Source organism: Octopus sinensis, linkage group LG9 (assembly GCF_006345805.1).
Source record: "Octopus sinensis linkage group LG9, ASM634580v1, whole genome shotgun sequence".
In the NCBI taxonomy this organism is placed as follows: domain Eukaryota; kingdom Metazoa; phylum Mollusca; class Cephalopoda; order Octopoda; family Octopodidae; genus Octopus; species Octopus sinensis.
The window spans coordinates 37,659,913-37,673,690 of NC_043005.1; the positions used below are offsets into that span (position 1 = coordinate 37,659,913).

General features: G+C 34.1%; 1 protein-coding gene and 1 non-coding gene across 9 annotated transcripts in view; one reads left to right on the top strand and one right to left on the bottom strand.

Annotated features, from left to right (window-relative positions):
- Positions 1-13,778, top strand: part of LOC115215824 (protein lev-9-like) — a 1,149,105-nt gene that overhangs the window by 529,939 nt on the left and 605,388 nt on the right. The gene's annotated exons all lie outside the window — the stretch shown is intronic.
- On the bottom strand, positions 4,623-4,741 carry LOC115215995. The gene has a single exon (XR_003882055.1). It is a non-coding gene; the product is annotated as a 5S ribosomal RNA (ribosomal RNA).

Below are 13,778 nucleotides of genomic sequence, written 5' to 3' on the forward strand. Positions count from 1 at the left end.
GAAACAGTGTATCACTATTTCTTGGCAATTCCCTATTGTTTGTATATGATACCTTTCCACCATTCAGACAACTACCCTCAACGCATCGGTCTGTTTGGGTAGTTGTTGCTGGTGAGAGACTTACGAGGTTGGAGTTCATATCCTACCTCAACCTCTTGTAGTTGCCTTTTACAACATTCAGAAAAAAATGATAGGTCTATTCTCTGACATGCTGGTCCCTATACACCAATAGAGAAACTTGAAATGAAATGGTTTCTTCAAGAACACAATATGCTACCTAGTCTGGGAATCGAACCCACGATTTGGTGATTTGGTGTGACATCCTAACCACTAGGTCACTTATTCATTTTATATCACAAATTATGATATAAAGTAAGTAAATGAATGAATAAATAATCACTTAAGTTTATCATGTCTGAGGTTTGGTAATTTAGTGAAATTTGTGACTAAAGAGAGAAATAATTTTATGGCGGGTTGACTTGGTCATGTGTCTATGTATGTGTTCGTGTATGTATATGTGTGCATGTATGTGTGTGTGTATGTATGTATGTGTATGTGTGCATCTTGTGTTTGGATCAGAGGATAAATTCAGTGACTTTGAAAAGAAACCGTATAATCATTATTATGATTATAATTTAGGGGATGGGAGAAATTATTATTATTAAGGTGGAAAGCTGGCAGAATCATTAGAATGTTGGGGGTCAATCAGATAAGAAGTATTTGGACTCTACACTCAACTCTTTCCCTTTACCCTAAAAATCACTGGCCTTTTGCCAACTCATAAAACCATCATCGGGCATTGCTTACATGTGGAATTATTATTATTATTATTATTATTATTATTATTATTATTATTATTATTATTATTATCATCATCATCATCATCATCATTACTATTATTATTAAAGCTGCAAACTGGCAAAATTGTTAGCACACTAGATGAAATGCTTCGCAGTATTTCGTCTGGCACTATGCTTTGAGTTCAAATTCCACTGAGGAAAATTTTGCTTTCATGTTTGACCTCTTGCCCTAACATAGTACATTATAAGCAAACTCCTTGTCATCAATTTGCAACCTTCTTTGGAAATGTGTCTGGTCAATGTACTGTTTAAAGAATTAGGCGAAATGCTTCTTGTTTGGGAGCAAATGACAGTTAGTGACAAGAAGAGCATCCAGCTATATAGAAAATCTGCCTTACAAAATGTCTCTGACTCATGTAAGGATGAAAAAGTAAATGTTAAATTTATGGAAAACACATACTGAGGTAACTTTAATCGACTAAACTGTCCACACCAAATTTGTGGTTTTGCACCTATCATAGAAATTATTATTATTATTAGTAGTAGTAGTAGTCAGGTGTAAACTGGCAGAATTGTTATCATGCCAGGTGAAATGTTTAGCAGAATTTCATCCGTCTTCATGTTATAATTTCAAATTCTGTCGAGGTTAACTTTGCCTTTCATCCTTTCAGGGTTGATAAAGTAAGTATCACTTGAAAACTGGGGTTAATGTAATTAACTTAACCCCTCCCGCAAAATTTCAGGCCTTGTGCCTATTGTAGAAAAGGTTATTATTAATATTGAGGTGGTGAAGTGGCAGAATCATTACCAAGCTGAACCAAATGCTCAGTGGTATTTCTTCTGGATTTACATTTTGAGTTCAAATTCCACTGAAGTTAACTTTATCTTCCATCCTTTCAGAGTCGATAACATAAGTACTAGTCATGTTCTGGGGATTGACTAGCTCCCGCCTTCTAAAATTAGTGCTTTTGACCCAAAATTTGAATCAATTCATTATCATAATTTTTGACTATTATTATTATTATTAAGTTGGTAAGTTGGTAGAATCATTAGTATGGTGGGCAAAATGCTTAGCAGCATTTAGTTCGTCTGTACGTTCTGAGTTCAAATTCCACTGAGGTCGATTTTGCCTTTCACCCTTTTAGGGTTGAAAAATTAAGTACCAGTTGTGTACTTTGGTGAATCTAATTGACAGCCCCCTCCCCCAAAATTTCAGGTTTTGTGCCTATAATAGAAAGGATTATCATTATTAAGGCGGCGAGCTTGCAGAATCAATGGCATGCTGGATGAAATACTTAGCAGTATTTTGCTCATCGCTACATTCTGAGTTCAAATTCCACTGAAGTTGACTTTGCTTTTCATCCCTTCGGGTCAATAAATTAAGAACCAGTTGAGTACTGGGTCGATGTAAATGACATAACCCCTCCCACAAATTTCAGGCCTTGTGTTTATAGTAGAAAGGATTATTATTATTATTATTATTATTATTATTATTATTGTTATTATTATTATTATTATTATTATTACTATTCAGTGAGAGAGCAGTGCTTGCCATCAAAGTGACACTAGGGTACAAATATATGAAGCCCAGTATACCCATCATGACTACTTATCTGATAATGGTATGTCAAACACATGCATCACAATAATAAGTGCATGATATGGTGATCTCATATTAAGATAAATAGCACACGACCTTGCAGGTGGGGGCCCAGTTGGAATTTTCTACAGGTTGAGTAGACCATCATGCTCAAGTCCTAGAATAATGGTTGTTTAAGTATGTTGAATGATTCACCCATGTTTCCAGAGGTGAATTATTCAAACCCCAAAGAATTCCTCTCAACACATGGCTATGATGCTCCCCCACTACTTCTGCTCGTGATCTGAGATGCACATATTGTTAGCCATATTGTTCAACTTGTTAAGATGAAGCAACTGACAAGCAAATCTGTGGTATTGAACAGAATATTTGCTGTAGCCCATCTTTTATACCAAGACAAAACATGTACTTGGTAACACTTCCAATCAGTTAAGATCAGAAATCGTGTGAGCCACTATCTGATATTGCATCAGGGCATTATTTGATAGAATCATCAGTATGCTGGGCAAAATGCTTAGCAGTATTTTGTCTGTCACTTCATTCTGAGTTCAGATTCTGCCTAGGTTGACTTTGCCTTTCATCCTTTCAGGTTTGATAAATTAAGTACCAGTGAAACACTGGGGTTGATATAATTGACTGGTCCTCTTTTAACAAACTTCAGGCTTTGTGCTTTTAGTAGAAAGGATAATTATTCTCTTCTTTTCTCATTTTACTTGTTTCAATCATTTTGACTGTGGCCATGCTGGAGCACCGCCTTTAATCGAGCAACTCGATCGTGGGACTTATTCTTTGGAAGCCCAGTACTTATTCTATCGGTCTCTTTTGCTGAACCGCTATGTGATGGGGACATAAACACACCAGCATCGGTTGTCAAACAATGCTAGGGGGACAAACACAGACACACAAACATATATGCACATACATATATATATACATATATACGATGGGCTTCTTTCAGTTTCCGTCTACCAAATCCACTCACAAGGCTTTGGCTGGCCCGAGGCTATAGTAGAAGACACTTGCCCAAGGATTATTATCATTATCATTATTATTATTATTATTATTATTAAGGCAACGAACTTGCAGAACTAAGAGTTTCTCAGAAAAACACTTTGCTGTTATTGTTCCCGCACTTTACATGCTGAATTCAATTTCAACCAAGGTGAACTTAACCATTTATCCTTTCGGGTTCAATAAAGTGTAGTACTTACCAGATAATTGGTCAATGCAATCAACTAACCCACTCTGCTCTTCAAAAGTGCTGGCCTTGCGCTTAAATCAGATATTTATCTCATTATTGTTATTAGGCTTTGATGTAGAGGCGCAATGGCCCAGTGGTTAGGGCAGCGGACTCGCGGTCGCAGGATCGCGCTTTCGATTCTCAGACCGGGCGTTGTGTGTGTTTATTGAGCGAAAACACCTAAAAAAGCTCTACGAGGCTCCGGCAGGGGGTGGTGATCCCTGCTGTACTCTTTCACCACAATGGCGGTGCCCCAGCATGGCCACAGCTCAAGAGCTGAAACTGGAAAAAACAAAAACAAAAACATGTTTTGGGTCTCACTCAGAAAACACAGCAAGCTAGACTTCTAACTGTCAGTATTATTTATGGTTAACAATAACCTATTTGAGGCATGTTATTTGTAACAGAGGTTGCTGAGTGTTGTGTAAGTTTTGTATGTTCTGAGTTGTCTATGCACGCAACTTGATATCCTTTCCCTGTTTGAACTGCTTTCATAAATATTGGTAAAGCCTATGTGAAAGCCATTGATATTACAACTGCCAATTTCCCTTTATTAATTGTCATTGGCTCTCTGATAATGCAAAGCTAAGAACAATTCAAACATGTCATATGCTCTGGCAGCTAGTTATTGTAAGGGAGATAATCACATCTAGATCAGTCATAACAGCATTAGAAGCTTGAATTTTAAATCAGAAAAGATCAATGCAGAAGATGTACAGAATAGGTGCAGGAGTGGCTGTGTGGTAAGTAGCTTACTTACCAACCATATTGTTCCGGGTTCAGTCCTATAGCATGGCACCTTGGGCAAGTGTTTTCACCTATAACCTCAGGCTGACCAAAACCTTTTGAGTGGATTTGGTAGACGGAAACTGAAAGAAGCCCATCGTAAATATATATATATATGCATATATACTCTTTACTCTTTTACTTGTTTCAGTCATTTTGACTGCGGCAATGCTGGAGCACCGCCTTTAAAATGGAATGCTTACAGCACCTAGGTTTCCCAAGCGGTCACCCATCTAAGTACTAACTAGGCTCGATGTTGCTTAACTTCGGTGATCAGACGAGAACCAGTGCTTTCAACATGATATGGCCGTATTATATCATATGTTTGGATGGCGTGCCTTTGCCAATAACATACCTCTACTCAACTACCGAGCTCTCACTTCCGACGACTCGACTCAACAGAACTTGACGTCTAGACTACTGATGGCTCTGGCTCACTCTATATAACACTTCTGTGACTAGCCATCACGTCCACTATTTATATGTATTGGACTAGCCTACTTATCATCTGGGGGCATCCACACAAAATATATATATATGTATGTGTGTGTGTGTGTGTGTGTGTTTGTCTTTGTACCTGTGTTTGTCCTCCACCACCACTTCAGCAAAAGATAGAATAAGTACCCTGATTTAAAAGGTACTAGGATCAATTTATTCAACTACAAATTCCTCAAGAAAATGCTCCAGCATGGCTGCAATCTACTGACTGAAACAAGTAAAAAAAAATAAAGAGATGAATATGTAATAGATTTGCAGACCCATTTATATGTTGGGCAAATTCTCTTGGAATATCTGTTCCAATTCTTTGCATTCTGAGTTCAAATCATGCCAAAGTTAATTTTGCCTTTTTGTCTTTCTGGGGCACGAGGCCAGTAAATCTAGTAGGATGGGGTTGTTAAGTTATATTGCTCTCAGTTTTTGACTGGCACTTTATTCTTTTGAGTCCAAAACGATGACAGACAAAATCAGTCTCAGCAGTATTTGAACACAATGTAAAATGCTGTAAGAAATACTGTTAACCATTTCGTCTGGCAGCTCACCACCTTAACCATTTAGCATTCAGATTTTTCTGTCAAATGCTTATTTATTAATGTTGTTTTGAATTAATTACACATTATTTGTAGCTTTAAGATTCCAAGGATGTAATTGCTTATTTATTACAATGACATTATAGGGTAGATGCCAGAGGTCAAATCTGGCCAGTTTGAACATAAAGCATTTAAAATATTTCGGCCAGATATAGCCTGTTTGATTGATAAAGGGGGAATAATAATAACAACAATAATAATAATAATAATAATAATAATAATAATAATAATAATAATAATGTTTTAAACCTTGGGATTACATAGAGAGTATTTTGCATAGGATATGAGCAGTTCCCATGAGCACTATCTTTTGAATTTAGAATAATAATAATAATAATAATAATAATAATAATAATAATAATAATAATAATAATAATAATAATAAAGCACTGTTCAAGCCCTTGGGAATGAATGAAACTGAAAATAGGTGGATAAAAAAAAGAATGTATGGGTAATTTCATAGGGATATTGAAGATAAGACAGACAGAGAAAAAAGATGGCTATAGATGACTAAAAGTAATTTAAAACCAGAAACAGAGGCTGTAATCTGTACTGCCCAAGAGTAAACACTAAGAACCAATTACCTCAAATACAAAATATAGAATATTACATCAAATACAGAATATGGTATGAACATAAACCTGAAGGCATCATTGAAAATGATAATGCAAAGATCCTATGGGATTTTATGATTCATTGTGACTATGAGATAGAGAATAGGAAGTGAGACATAGTGTTAATTGAGAAGGAAAGCAAACAATGCTGGATCATAGATATAGCATACCCAGCTGACAACAAGGTATGCAATAAGGAAAAAAGAAAAGTCAATAGATATGTCAGGTTAGCTTGGGAGTTTAAGCAGTTGTGGTTGATGAAATAGGTGGTTGTACCAATATTTGTTGGAACCCTGGGAACAGTGAGTAAAAATCTTGAGAAGTACATGGAACAAATAGGGGCTGCAATATGTGCAGTGTCTGAGTATTGCTGACTTGGGACATTAAGTTAAACAGTTGTTGTCACATGTAGGACAAATGCAGCTACTGGGCAAATCAGTTTTGACTTTCGCCTCATCACAAATTTTAAAAATAAAGTGGAAGATGTTGTTCTTCTATGAGGTTGCTATGCTGAAAGAAATTGTGTTGTAGACAAGGCTGATAGAATTGAAGACAAACACATCTCTCTCTAATCAAGCCCTCATCAACTTTTTCAAGGTTCCACTTTGCAGGAGTGTCTGTGTCGTAAGTAGTTTGCTTACCAACCACATGGTTCTGAGTTCAGTCCTACTGTGTGGCACCCTGGGCAAGTGTCTTCTACTATAGCCTCAGGCAAACCAAAGCCTTGTGAGTGGATTTTTTGACAGAAACTGAAAGAAGACCGCTGTGTATATATATATATGTATGTATGTATGTATATATGTATGTATGTATGTGTATGTATGTGTGTGTGTGTATGTATGTATGTTTGTATGTTTGTATGTATATGTTTGTGTGTCTGTGTTTGTCCCCACTTCATCACTTGACAACCGATGTTGGTGTGCTTGCATCTCCGTAACCTTGTGGTTTGGCAAGAGTGACCGATAGAATAAGTACTAGGCTTGCAAAGAATAAGTCCTGGGGTCTGACTCTCCACCCAGTGAATTTGTCACAAGGTGGGTTACTGTGGAAGAAAAAGCTAGGGTGAATGGACCTACTCCTAACACATGCTTGTAGAGTGAGTAATGATAGTTGGGTGATGGCTAGGGCCTTTGGTGACTTGGTGATCCTAGATCCTAGATTGGCCCTAGCTGAAAATTCTGTATGAGGAAGACTGCATCATCCTTGTGTTCGCATATTTTGAATGCTAGATATACATTTTATACCATTCCTTCTTCTCTTCCTTTCTTCCACTCATTTTTATAAACCCCCTCCACACACACACACACACATACATACACTCTCACAAATTGTAAACTGAACTTGTAACATACCCCTCATCTGATGTCCCTGTGGCAAATAAAAGAAATTATTATAATTATTATTATTATTATTATTATTATTATTATTATTATTATTATCATTATTATTATTATTATACATCTGAGGCTTCTATGGTTTAAGCAAAAAATTCTAATTATTTTTATCAACTTAAACATCATCAATACAGAAATCAATGTTACTAACATTGCCAAATCTCTCTCTCTCTCTCTCTCTCTCTCTCACACACACACACACACACACACACACATCCTCTCTCTCTCTCTCCCCTCTCCCTCTCTTTCACTTCCTCTCTCTCTCCCTTCTCTCTTTCTCTCTCTTCCTCTCTCTCTCTTTCTCCTTCTCTCTCTCTCAATATCCTTACCACACCCCAGTAGTATTTTTAATTCTTTCTTTCTATCTTTGTAGGTTCTTTAGTCTAAAGATCTATTTCAGATACATAAAACATTATTATTAATTTTATTATTTTTATTATTATCTATCATCATCAATCTTCTTCTTTGTCTTCGTCTTCTTCTTCTTCTTCGTCTTCTTCGTCTTCTTCTTCTTCTTCTTCTTCTTCTCTTCTTCTTCTTCTTCTTCTTCTTCTTCTTCTTCTTATTATTATTATTATTATTATTATTATTATTATTATTATTATTATTATTATTATATATTTATATTATTGCTTATATTTTCATTTTCATCATCATTTTTGTTATTATTAGTATTATTATTATTATTATTATATTATTATTATTATATTTATATTATTGCTTATATTTTCATTTTCATCATCATTTTTGTTATTATTAGTATTATTATTATATTATTATTTTATTATATTATATATTTATATTATTGCTTATATTTTCATTTTCATCATCATTTTTGTTATTATTAGTATTATTATTATTATTATTATTATTATATTATTATTATATATTTATATTATTGCTTATATTTTCATTTTCATCATCATTTTTGTTATTATTAGTATTATTATTATTATTATTATTATTATCATCATCATCATCATCATCAGACTGCACTGTATGCTGCCTTGTGCATGGTTTCGTTTAATGTTGTGCCATATTTGATATGCTGTTTGCTGTTTGGAATTGAATTGAAAACTAATTGAATTTGTTTTAAGAGATTTTCTGCTGTGTTTGTTGTTTCTTCTTTAATTACATTTTTTATGTTTGTTTTATTCATTCGTTTATTTATTTATGTTTTTGAGTTTCCCAGTTGCTATTTATATCTAACTTTGTCGATAAGCTACTAAATGTTTCAGTCGTTGGCAAAAGGCAGTTGAACAGAGCAAGCCACCATTGGGAGAGATGAGTTTAGAATTAAAAATGAAAATCAACACAGGAATTAATGTTAAAAAACAAAAATACAGCCATTGTTTTGTTTTGTTTTTTTTGGTATATTTCTTTTTGTAAATTTTACTTATATTCTATTGTAAAAAAAATTTAACCCTATTTTTTTTTCCTTCCAGGTTAATAAATGTATTTATATGATTTTGTGTTTAATCATAGTTATGCAATTCATACATATAGATGCATAGATACACGCTTGGCACATGTCATATATATATTTATATATATATATATACATACATATATATATATATATATATATACCAGAGTAGGCACATAAATGCAAGACAAGGTGTAAAAAATAGTACACAAATACCAGAGGTAGAGTAATATGCTTTATTAAAATCCAGCAAAAGTATCACAAAAACTGTTACTCAGAGTTTCACAGTCCCATTCGTCGGACAGTTTTGTTTAGAAACTGTCCGACGAAAGGGAATGTGAAACTCTGAGTAACAGTTTTTGTGATATTTTTACTGCTTCTTAATATATATATATACACACATACACACACACATACATATATATATAATGTATATATATGTCATCATCATCATCACCACCAATTGTTTATGCATGTATATGTGCACATATATATATAATGCCTATGTATATATATGTATACATGTGCATATATATATAATGTATATGATATATGTATGTATATATATGTGCATATATACATGCATATATATATGTACATATATATATTCATATATATATATGTGTGTATATATATGTGTGTGTGTGTATGTGTATGTGTGTGTGGTGTGTGCATGTTTGCTCATTATAAATGAATATCTTCTTTTCTCTATTAGTGAGTGTATGTGTGTGTATGTGTGTGTGGGGGGGTGTGCATGCTTATATATTATATATTACTTTTCAAAGGAAAAGGTTGATAGTGACTTCTACATATCAGTGTTGTTTCCATCATCATCAAAATGTATATGCATTTACTTTTGATAACAAATATATCTATGAGTTATGTTTGTACCTTAAAACATTATTACATGTATGTATGCATATTTGTGTGTATGAGAATGTTAATGCTGGTAAGATATATACCAATATATGTACACTTATTTATGCATTACTATGCATATACTGATTGTGCAACATGCACAAATGACATACATTTAGCTATATCTATATATACACCCTGTGAATTAATACTTTTGTTTATAATAATATTTTTGATACTCTGTTTTTTTTTCTTTTTTTTGTATAGATTAAAACTATGATTTCTAAACCACATATACATGCCTTCATATCAAATCATATCTACGATAGAAACATTGCTGTAATGTCAGATAGAATCTTGGAGATAATGAGACTAGTGTTATGTATTCACACTTGTAAATCTACCCTACATTCCTCGCACTGCAAAAGATATCGGAATATCTTTGTTAAATAGATTCAATAAATGTCCTATGAATTTTAGAAAATATTATGTAAATTGCCTATCACAACAATTATACATATGTTTGTATTCATGCATGCACCCACACTCATATATGTATGTGTGTGTGTGCGTATATACATATATATCCACACACACACACATATAATCATACATACATGCTTATATACATAAATACATGCAATACACAAAAGTAGAGTCACTGAAGCTATTACATTGCATCCACATGCTCTTCTTCACTTTTACCTCACAATTTGTTATTATTTCTGAAGTAATAATAATGATAATAATAATAATAATAATAATAATAATAATAATAATAATAATAATAATAATGAATGATCCTTTCTACAATGGGTACAAGTCCTGGAATTTGTGAGTAGGGTGTAAGTTGATCAGATCGAATCCCAGTACTTGACTAATACTTAATTTATCAACCCTGAAAGGATGAAAGGCAAAGTCGATATTGGTGGAATTTGAACGGAGAACATAAAGATGGGTGAAATACCTCTAAGCAATTTTGAGGTAAGGTGTTAGTTAATTAGATAGACCCCAGTGCTTTACTGGTATTTGTTTTATAGACCCAGAAAAGATAAAAAGGCAAAGTTGACCCCTGCAGACTTTTCACTTTAAATATAAAGTGCTGTGAGAAATATCATTAAATATTTTGTCTGATGTGCTAACAATTATATCAGCCCATCACCTTAATAGTTATAATAATTTTCTCCTACCAGACATAAGGCCTGGAACTTTTGTGGAAAGTGTGTGTGTGGGTGAGGGGGGTTGCTGGTCAATTACATCAACTCCAGTGCTCAACAGAATGTAAAGCAAAGTCAACCTTATGTTCACAAGGAGCCAAAACAATATCAAAGGGCAAATTTCAGTGCACAAAAAAAATGAAGCTTGCTCCAATCAAAGGGAATTAACATTACTAAGAACATACAAAAGATGTAAAAATAGAGATAAAAGAAATTAATCCCCCAGTAATGGAGCAATCTACTGAGAATAATTCATGGGAAATGCAACACAAAAAAAGGCCCTGATTACTCTACCAACTCCAAGGCATAGAAACTGCTCTCTCCCAGTTTCTTTCACTCTATAGAGAAAAGCAAACAAAACACAGGATAGGCCCAAATAATAACAGATACTTCGAATTTCGGCACAAGGCCAGCAACTTTGATGTGAGTGTTTTGATCAGTTACATTGGACCCCAGAGGTAGAATGGCATTTTATTTTATCAAAACTGAAAGAATAGAAGACAATATTGAACTTGACAGCAATTGAATGATTTGATCTCAGAATTCAAAAAGCCCAGACAAATACCAGAAAGAGTTTTCCTTGATGCTCTGACATTTCTGCCAGTTAGGTGCCAATAATAACAATAATAGTGATAATAATAATAATGCATTATTTACATTTGACGGATATTTGCCCTCATCTTGTTTGTTAACACGTTTCAGCTGATATACCCTCCAGCTGATCTATCCTCGACTCATATACCATCTTGGGGAAATTTCAAACCTGGGTTCTCATTCCTAAAGTATTTTTCAATTTTATTACTATTACCATTATTCAGGTCACTGCCTGGAATCGAACTCGGAATCTTGGGGTTAGTAACCCACGCTTTTAACCACTACGCCATATGCCTGTGGGCAATTATGTAGTGAATTTTAGGGCTTATAACTCTAATATTTTCCTATCCTTCCTTAATGCCGGTTCATATCTAAGGCCAGCAATTTTAAGGGAAGTACAAGTGTTCAACTGGTACTTATTTTATTAACCTTGAAAGGAAGAAAGGCAGAGTTAACCTCAGTGGAATTTGAATTCAGAACATAAAGATAGATGAAATGCTGCAAAGTATTTTTCCAGACATGCTAACAATGATGTTGATGATGATAATGGTTTCAAATTCTGGCCTAAGGCCAGCAGTTTTAAGGGAAAGTACAAGTGTTCAACTGGTAAGGAACCTTGAAAGGAAGAAAGGCAAAGTTGACCTCAGTGGATTTTGAAATCTTTAAATATATAATAATATTGATTTAAAATTTTGGCACAATGCCGGCAATTTCGGGGGAGGGGTCAGTCGATTACATGAACCCTATTTTTTTAACTGGTACTTATTTTATCAACTCTGAAAAGATGAAAGGCAAAGTCAACCTCAGTGGAATTTGACCTCAGAATGTAAAGACAAACGAAATGCCCCTAAGCATTTTGCCCAACATGCTACATCAGCGTTTATTTCTGATATTAGTTAATATTATGCCAGAATTGTGGCAGAATCATTACCACACCAGGCAAAATGCTTAGCAGCATTTTGTCCATCTTTATGTTCTGAGTTCAAATTCCACTGAGGTTGATTTTGCTTTCATAATTTTGGGATTGATAAAATAAGTGCCAGTTGAACATTGGGGGTCAATGTAATTGACTTACCCCTTCTTTCAAAATTGTCACTCTTGTGCCAAATATGAAACCATTATTATCATTATTAAGGATTTCAAATTCCACCAATGTTGACATTGCTTTTTATTCTTTCAGGAATGTTAATTACATCAACCTCAGTTAGGCGTTATGGTCAATGTAATTAGCTATCCCACTCTCACAAAAATATGTATAACAAAAGAATTTAAGACCTGTTAATAATAATTATTAATTAATCTGACATGGCTGTGTGGTAAGAAGCTTGCTTCACAACCACCTGGTTCCAGATTCAATTCCCACTACATGTCACCTTGGGCAAGTGCCTTCTACAATAACTTCAGGCTGACCAAAATTGATAGCACACTGGACAAAATGCAAAGCAGTTTTTCATCCCATCTTTACATTCTGAGTTTAAATTCTGTCAAATTTGGCTTTACCTTTCATCTTTTCAGGGTTGATAAAATAAGATCTCCAAAATTACTGGCCTTGTGCCAAAATTTGAAGCCAATATACAATAAAACAATTAGAGTGAAAGGTTTTTCTGCTGCTTCTTGTATATACAACTCAGGAATATTATGATTGCCACTTCTTTACAGAAGAAGGCCATCTCTTCAATTAATAAATGCTGTCATGAGATCTTGAATGACTAGCAAGTCCTGCTCTTGACAAACAAACTCTACTGCAGATCTTACAAATATTTTCAAGCAGAAAAGTATATGGGATACGAAGTGCTCCCTTCAAGATAGATTGTTCAATTCTTCAAGCTTCAAATGCTTTACATCTATTGTGGATCATTTACTTCCAAACCGATTGATCTTGCGTCATCTGCCCCAAGTGTTCAACTTTCACATTAAGAGCTCAGGAATATATATATCTGTGTGTGTGTTTGTATCTGTGCCTTTTTGTGTGTGTGTGTGTATGTGAATATGAGTGGTAGATGAATAAATATATATTAACATATATATCAAGATTTGGATGATATGTACCAGAGGTTGGAAAATTTTCTCATATGCTGTGAATTTGAGTTCTTGTCTTTGCAATATCATCTGTTCTCAGACAAGGATCTAACTTTCACTTCTCTCCAGTATAGCCATGAAT